Source organism: Prionailurus viverrinus, chromosome B1 (assembly GCF_022837055.1).
Source record: "Prionailurus viverrinus isolate Anna chromosome B1, UM_Priviv_1.0, whole genome shotgun sequence".
Classification (NCBI taxonomy): domain Eukaryota; kingdom Metazoa; phylum Chordata; class Mammalia; order Carnivora; family Felidae; genus Prionailurus; species Prionailurus viverrinus.
Genome location: NC_062564.1, coordinates 70,518,450 through 70,527,571, shown reverse-complemented (window position 1 = coordinate 70,527,571; position 9,122 = coordinate 70,518,450).

Genomic DNA, 9,122 nt, shown 5'->3' with positions numbered 1-9,122 from the left:
TTGTATGTATACTATACTATATTTTTACAATAATACCTTTTTATTATTTTTTGGTGTTTCTAGGCTACCTGTTTCATCTTTGAGTTTTTTCCTTATTGTTGCAAATCTCCAAAAAATTTCCAATATATTTATTGAAAATAATTTGCATATAAGTGGACCCTCCTCACAGTTTAAACCCATGACCCATTCGAGGGGTAACTATAATTATGAATGCTTGAAAACACACACATTTCCTCACAGTTCAGATATACAGAGTGTTCAGTATTTGCTAATATATCTAATTCTTAAGATGGTTTTCAAGTCTTTTTAAATTGAGAAAACATTTTGAAATGCAGTATATATATTGTTGGTATAGAATGGTCACAAGGCTGAAGGATATAGGACATATTCAGGTCCATACAATGAGCTATTTAGAAATTATTAAAATTCGGCTATTATGCTTTGACTTTAGTTAAATTTTAGCTAACTTGTAATTACAAGTGGCTCAGAGTTTTGCTTTATATCTGGTTTAGATATGTAAAACTGCATCTTCTTTTCCTTCCACTTGGACTTCTTGTCCTATCTTCTTACTGCCTTGAAAACCAGTGTTACTCTATAGACCTTTATTTGTTCGTTCACTTTTCTACCAATTCTAAAGGGAATGTTTTCTCTCTGAATTCTCTATAACCTTAAAGTTTTGATTTTTAACATTTCTGTAAGTTTGGGGAGGGAAGAGTATATAAGACATACTTTATGACACATGAAACAAGAGTAGTAGGCTCATTTGACTCCCGGATTTGAATCTTAATGACTAAACTACAATATTTCATTGTTCAGAGTTACGAGAAATGACCGGCGATGAAGCTATGGTTCTATCTCAGAGCATATGGTCCGGAAACCATATGCAGTTATGAAAAGGGACATACTCTTAGAAATTCTAAAATCTGTTTGTTTAAAAATTTCCCTAGGTCATTTTTATTAGGAGAAAGTGTGAGAGCCTTTTTGAAATTAGCAAGCTCTTTCAATAAGAACCTAAGGAATTAGGCATTATTGAAAGGGAGCAAGTCAACTGAGAGGTAATGAAGAGGAAATGTAGGTTGTGGAATTCATCCTTGGGCAGATGATATTATTTCTACCCCTGGTAGCAAAGTATACGAAATGAACAGATCCTTTTCTTTAATAGCAGCATCGCTGACGTACTCTCTTTACCTAATTCTGTACATTATTACATCAAGCAATTTAGAATCATGGGGATTGTAAGTGCTATGATGGAAACGCTCTTAGGCATCCTCTAAGCCACAGATTTACCTGGAAAACAAGACAACTGGGACCCAGAGAAAAGTAGGTGTTTGCCAAAGACAGTATGATAGCCTCTGGGCTCCCAGCCATTTGTTCTTTATACCAATAACTCATTTTTAATCCTTTTATTTTTAAGGTGCCCACAAGCTCACAAGACACTTTCTAATTTGTCTTCTTAACTGTTTATACATAGTAGCTGTTATAAGAATGTATGATTATTATACTTGGGCACAATGTTTACTTACGTGTGGAAATTGTGAAAGATTGTCCTTACAGCATGTAACGCATTTTGTCAAGGTAAAACAATATCCCTGCCCCTACCGCCTTGTAATCAAGCTGCTCGAAAGTGGTGATATGACTTCAGAAGTAAGTGAATCAGTCTTTATGTAATCATATCTGTTTCATAAGTTGGAAAATTGTTTTGAAGTATAGAACTCCCCTTTGAATAGTGATGATGTCTAGGCTAGTGAAGATTAAATTGCAGCATTAAAAATTGTAAGTGGTTTCGAGTCCTTGGAGGACGAGCTATGTGCAGATGGGTATAGCTATCTTAACTATACCCTGAAGACATTAATGGAAATGTAATGATTTGAAGAATATTAAAGTACTTTTGTTATATTTTAAAACAAAACCATCTAGGTCACTTTCTTATCCTGTTTCCAGCCCAACCCTCTTTCTTTCTGTAAGAATTATATGGACTAGGTGAGATTACACAAATATGACATATTTATCCAAGATATAGTACAATATTTTGTAAATGCTCAGTCTTTTCTATTTCTTCAATATAAATGCCATTAAAAGTACACTTTTAAAGATAGTGAGCACATTTTATGAAAGGATATATTGTTCCATTTTTCCAGAGAGTTTCTGTATTGAGCAAGGCATTATCTGTAAGTGCTGTGGTTAGCTCAGTAGATACATTCTATGCCATCAATCTCTGTGCTGTTCTGAAGAATGTTGCAGTAATGGGAGTGCCCCTCCACTGGTAAGCTTCTGCTCAGTGTGCAATAACATAGGGAAAGGATTTACAAATGATTTCTTGAAACTCTTTTTCTAGGTAGGTTAACTTTGAAATGACCCAGGTGTTATAGTGATGGTTGTATATTTTATTTTCCTGTAGGTACTTCAACAAAGCCAGCATTTTGTACCTTGCTCAGCCACAAGGAGAACGGATTGGGAGGATTTTGTTTTTATTAGACATCAGATAGTTTTTTCTTGTCATTAACAATCCTTAAACTCAATAGTGTGCTTCACTGAACAGTATCTTTAACGTTACAGGTTTCATCCCTTTCACACCAGATGACCCTGCACTAAGAGGCTGGTATGATTCCAGAGAGAAACCTGGAAGCAAAGCAACCTAGAGCTCTCTGGCGATATATGCTCTGTTTTCAGTAAAATTAGTTGAAACGTGTTGGGGTGTTTTCTTCTAAAATTTCCATTTTATCTCTTTGCTTGTACTTAGGAAAATATTGCTTATGAGTCCTTTGTAAATTAGAGGAAAAGAAGCATATTGAAATAGAAAAAGATAAAATTCACCCTTATCGCTCTTCTTCATGTTCCACACACCTTCAAGTAATGTTTCTATGTAGATAATACCCATAAATACCCCCAGCTCTGACTTTTCCCTCAAGTGTTTACTGAGCTATCTACTTAGATATTACAAAATCTTCATTCCACTGTTCCAAACCTACTTCTCTCTATCAAACCAGATGTTTTCATTTAAATCCCAGATTCTGTCAAGGGATTTACCATTCCCTAGGTTATCCAATACAAAAGTTTGGAGTTTTCTTTTACTTTTCCTCTCCTTGTCCAGCAACCTCTCCCCACCTCGACATCTAAATAGTTTACAAGATCTATTCAAGCTTCCTTTACACCTCATATCTATTCCCTCTTTCACATTCCCACCACCGCACAATCTCTGTAACCCTCTCAAATGTTTATATAAAGCATTTTCTTACCAGCTAAACCTTTCAATAACAGGTTTGAGAGGTAATATTAGGAAACATTCATCGCCAAACCAGCGATGTCACAGTATTTTTTTAAACAGCTATTTATGACAAGTCCTCAGTTTCCCATAATGATCATACAAGCATGTCACACTCAAGTTATGAAGGACTATTTGCAATGCAATAACACACTGTCCTTTAGTCATAGATTTACTTTTGACCTCTCTTTTATCTAAAGTAACCTCTACTCACCCTTGGCTCCCTATGCAAGATCCACCTGTCAAAATTCTACACAAATATAAAGGCTCAAATGCTTCTCCTTAACACGAACCTTATTGGAGTTTCACAGATGAAAATAAATTTTATTTCCTTTCAGTTTTAAGCAGTATTTTTTTTTCTCCACTTTCCTGGAAAGCTTACTTGAATCTGTTTGTTTGTTTTTTGTTTTTTGTTTTTTTTTTGACCTCTTGGTGCAGATATTATCAACCCTGGGAGACTAAAAGTCCCGTGAGGGAAAAGACTATGTCTTACTTAATGTTTAATATTTTTTCCAGAATCAATCTCTCTCTCTCATCAATCATCTTCCATATTTCTATTATTTTCCAACCTTATTAAGGTATAATTGAAATACAATAAAGTATACACAATTAAATTGTATAATTTGATCAGTTTTAACATATATATACATCTGTGAAACCATCAACACAATCAAGACAATGAACATTTCCGTTATGCAGCAATAATTCTCTGTGCCCCCTTGTATTCTATGCCTCCCTCCAGCGCCATTTTCAGGCAGCCATTAATGTGTTTTCAGTCACTATATATCAAATTATATTTTCTAGACTGTTATATAATGAAAATCATACAGTCTGTTAAAAAACACCCAACCTCTTTAATTCAGCATATTTTTGAGACTCATTCATATTACTGAGTGTACCTATAGTTCTTTTCTTAATTGACTAATATTCCATTATACAAGTATACTACAATTTGTTCCTCTTTTCACATGAAATTTTCGGACACTTGTGCTGTGTCCAGTTTTTGGCTACTGGAAACAAAGTTGCTGAGCACATTTATATACAAGTCTTTCTGGAGACATGTATTTTCATTTGTCTTGGTTAAATATTTAAGAATTGAAAAGCCGCATCACTTGATTTGTGTATGCTTCACTTTTTAAGAAACTTCCAAACTGCTTTCTAAAGTGATACACCATTTTCAATTCCTTCCAGCAGTATGTGAAAGTTTTAGCTGTACAATAGCCTTGGTAACATTTGATTTGAGCAGTTTTCTTATTTTGTGTTCATTTAATTGACATGTAGTGTTAGCTCAGTTTATGGTTTTAATATGCATTTCCATGATGATTTTTGCATGATTGAGTCATAAAATTATTCTTATATTCTGGGTAGAAATTTCTTGTCTGATAGGTATGTTGTGTATATTATTCCTTAGTGGTTTGCCTTTTTTTCTTATAGTGTCTCTCAACCAGCAAAACATTTTAATTTAAGGGAAGTCCAATTTATAAATTTTTTTGTCTGTGTTTTGTTCTTTTTAAGTTCTACTTAAGAAACTAGGGGCACCTGGGTGGCTCAGTTGGTTAAGCATCTGACTCTTGATTTTGGCTCAGGTCATAGTCTCATGGTTCCTGAGTTTGAGCCCCACTTTGGGCTCTGTGCCAAGAGTGTGGAGCCTGCTTGGGATTCTCCCTCTCTCTCTTCCCCTCCCTCACTCATTCTCTCTCTCTCGCTCTCTCAAAATAAATAAATAGACATTAAAGAAAAGAAACCCTTTCCACCTCAAGATCTCAATTTTCTAGTTTTCTTAGAATTTCTATAGTTTCAGGTATCACGTTTAGGTCTGTGATTCATTTGAAGTTAATTGTTCCTTACAATATTAAGTAAAGGATGATGCTCTTTTTTTCCTCCCTCCATATGGATGTTCAGTTGTTCCAGTATCCTTTATTGAAAAGGTTATTTTTTTTACACACACTAAGTTGTCTTGGCATCTTTGCTGAAAATCAATTAGCCACATATGGGTGGGTCTATTTCTGGACTCTCTGTATGTGTCATTGATATATATATATATTTACCTTCTTTGCAATACCAGACTGTCTTAATTCTTGCAGATTTATAGTAAATCTTGAAATCAGGTCAGGTAGGTCAACCAACTATACATGTATATTAAATACATTTATTTTTATTATGTGCATTTATTATGCACATAACATATATAATTGCTTTGGTTTTTCTAAGTCCTTTGTATTTCCAAGGTGCAGAATCAACTTGTAAATTCTGGAAACAAAACAAAACAAAACAAAACAAAAAACAAAAACAAAAAAACCTGTTGGAATTTGGACAGGGATTGTGTTGCTGAGTTGGCTCCATTTCAAGATAATTACCTGAATTACTAAGAATATTAATCTATGAACGTGAGGCATCTCCTCATTTATTTAGGTCTTCTTTGCAAACTCTTAGCATTATTATTATTTTTTTTTAGTTTCCATATAGAAATGTCAGATGTCATTTGACAAAAATATTCACAGGTATTTTGTGGGTTTTGCTACTACTATAAATTGGGTTTTTTTTCTTTATTTTCCAATTCTTTTTGCCTCTATATAATAATATAATTTTTTTCTAGTGCAGTGTTAAATAGAAATGGTGAAAGCTGCATCTTTGCTTTCTTCTCTTCTTAAAAGGAAAGTTTAATTCAATTAAAATACTTAATAGGCTTTTAACATTAAATATGATGTTGGGGGAGAGAGTTTTGTTACATGCCCTTCATCAGTCGGAGGAAATTCTATGCTATTCCTAGTTTGTGAAGAGGTTTTTTAATGATTCAGTGTTGATCTTTTCCAAAAGCTTCTTAGGTTTCTATTGAATTAATCATATATATTTTTTCCTTTTTATTTATTTTTTTTTGTTAGTATGTTGGATTTCATTAAATGATTTTTTTTTAAATGTTAAGTCAACTCTACTTTCCTGGGATAAACCCTACATGAACATATTGTAGTATCCTTTTTGTGTAGAGTTGGATTTGATTTCTAATACTTCTTTAGGATTATTCATGTGAGAAATTTCCCTTTTTGTAATATCTTTTGCCATGGTTGGCGTTGTGTTTGTGCAGCTGTCATAAAATGAGATGGGGAATGACTCCTCCTGCAATTTTCTAAAAAATATATTGTGTAACACTGATGTTATTTATTCCTTGAATATTTGATAGAATTTACCAGTGAAAGCTAATGGGCTTGGAATTGTTTCTTTCTTGCTTGCTTGCTTGTTTTTTCTTTTTTTTTTTGAGAGGTTTTTTTGTTAATCAATTCATTAAAAAATACATATAAGCCCATTCAAAATTTCTGTTTCTTGTGTATCTTTTGGTATGTTGTATATTTCAAAATTTCCATTCTTTGTAAGGTGTTAAATGTGTTGATATTTAGATGTTCCAATCATTCTCTATTATCCATTTAATAACTGTGTACTGTCTCCTAATATTGCCCCTACCATTCCTGATATTGGTGATTATATCCAGCTAGGGGTTTGCAAACTTTATTGATCATTTTAAAGAATCAGCTAATCTTCTTTGTTAACCTTCTCCACTGTCTGTTTTCTAATTTTTTGATTTTTCTACCCTTTTTCTGTGGAAATTTCTTCCCCCTCCTTACATGTTTTGTCTTTTATCTAATGAAGAAAATCAGGCCACTGATTTTTTGTTTCTCTCTTCTATTTCTAATATAAGCATTTAACAGTATAAATTTTCTGCTAAATACTGCTTTAGCTGCATTCCACAAATTTTGATATGTTGTTTTATTATAATTCCAATATCCTTGTCATTTCACATCTGTCCTCTGAATCCTATAGAAGGGTGTTGTTTAAACCCCAGATATTTATCGTTTTCCTCAAAATATTTTCAATTCCTTATTTTTTATTTATTTTTGTTTAAATTTTTATTAATTCCTAATTTAATTTTGTGGTGGGAAGAGAATCCTTTCAAATTTAATGAGACTTTGTTTCATTTCTCAGCATGCGGTCGGTCTGTCCTAATGAAGGCATGTGTGGATTGAAAAGAACACATATTGCAAAGGTGCGAGATGGACAGCAAGATGGGTCGTCCACAGTGCTGTTCAGATCTTTTATAATTTTCCTGAGGATTTTGGTTAGTTGTTCTATCAATCACCAAGAGAGAATTGTTACAATCTCCTACTATGATTGTGGATTTATTTATTTTTTTCTCTTTAGCTCTATTTTTGTTCAACACGTGTTGAGGCTCTGTTTTTAGGCACGTTCTGATTTATGGCTGTATATCTTTCTGATGAGTTTGTTCCTTTTATCATAAAGAACAGCCCCTCTTTATCTCTGGGAAGACCATCGGGGTTAAAGTCTATTGTATCAGATAATAAGTACTCCAGCCTTCTTATGCTTCCATTTGACATTGTGTACCTATTTCTCCCCTTTCATTTTTAACTGTTAGATGTATTATACAGTACGCTGTTAGATTAAAAAAAATCTCTGTCTAGTTTGCCTCTTATTAGAGTGTTATGACTCTACCATTTAATATAATATTTGATTTGTTTGAATTTAGGTCTACCAATTAGCTTTTATATTTTGTTTGTCTCTTCTGCTTTGGCTTCTCTGCTTCCAATTTTCTGCCTTCTTTTGCACTATATAAACATATTTTAGTCTTTCATTTTAGTCTGTTGGTTTTTATGCTATATCTCATCAGACTGTTTTTAGCTCTTCCTTCATTTCTGAAGAACCCAGGTTTCTGTTGGTATCATTTCTCTTCAGACTGAAAATCTTCCTTTAGTATTTCTTGTAAGAGCAGATCTACTGGGGACAAATTCTCTATACTCTTTCCTCTGAAAAAGTAGTTAGCTTTCCTTCACTCCTGAAGGATCTACTTGCACATTTTTCTTTGGAAAAAAAAGTTCTTTTCTTTCAATATATTAAACATGCTTGTTCTCAGTCTTCTGGTCTCTATGGTTTCTGATGAGAAATTCATGGCCATTGGAATGATTGTTTCTCTGTGTGTAACTTGCAGTTTTCTTCTGCTGTATTCAAGATCTTTTGTGGTTTTTTAAGCAGTTTGATTATGATACATCTAAAAGCCATGGTTTTAAGATTATTCTGTTTAGATTTGCCGAGATTCTTCAATCTGTAACTTTCTGTCTTCTCTGGATTGGGGACATTTGTGGCCATTATTAATTCATATATCTTTTGTCCTCCAATCTTTTTATTCTTTCTTCTGAGACTTATAATTAAACAGATGGTCTAGAGTTTGATACTGTTCCACCAGTCCTTGAAGTTCTGTTCACGTTTTCCAATCTTGTTTTTTCTATTTTTCAAATAGGATCATTTCTATCAATGTACTTTAACATGCATTGTCTCTTTCCTCTGCTATCACATTCTGTTGTTAAACTCACCAATGAATTTTTATTTAAGGCATTTCATTTTTCATTTTTAAAATTTTCATGTGGTTCTTTTTTATAAGTTTTAATTCTCTCTTGAAATTCCCTCTATACCATACAGTTCAGGTGTGTTTCTATTTACCTTATGAAACATTATTTTATAACCGGTTTAATAATGTCTCTGGTAATTTTAGTATCAGACAGTCATTTTGGGGTTAGCATCTATTGATCTCACCCTCCCATGAGAACTTCCTGCATTTTTCTAGATCTTTGTACGTTGAAGAATTTTAAATTATCAGGACATTGTGAATGTGCGATATAGCCTCTGAACCCTGTTAAGCTCTTCTGGAGAATGTTGATGTTTTTGTATTATCAGAGAATCAAATTGGTTATATTGAGATCATAAATTCTGACTTATTTTCTGTTTATGGTGGCTCAAATCTCAGTTCAGTTCTCTAAGTGTTCGCCCTGCTGATTCGGATCTGTCTTAGGTGTGAATG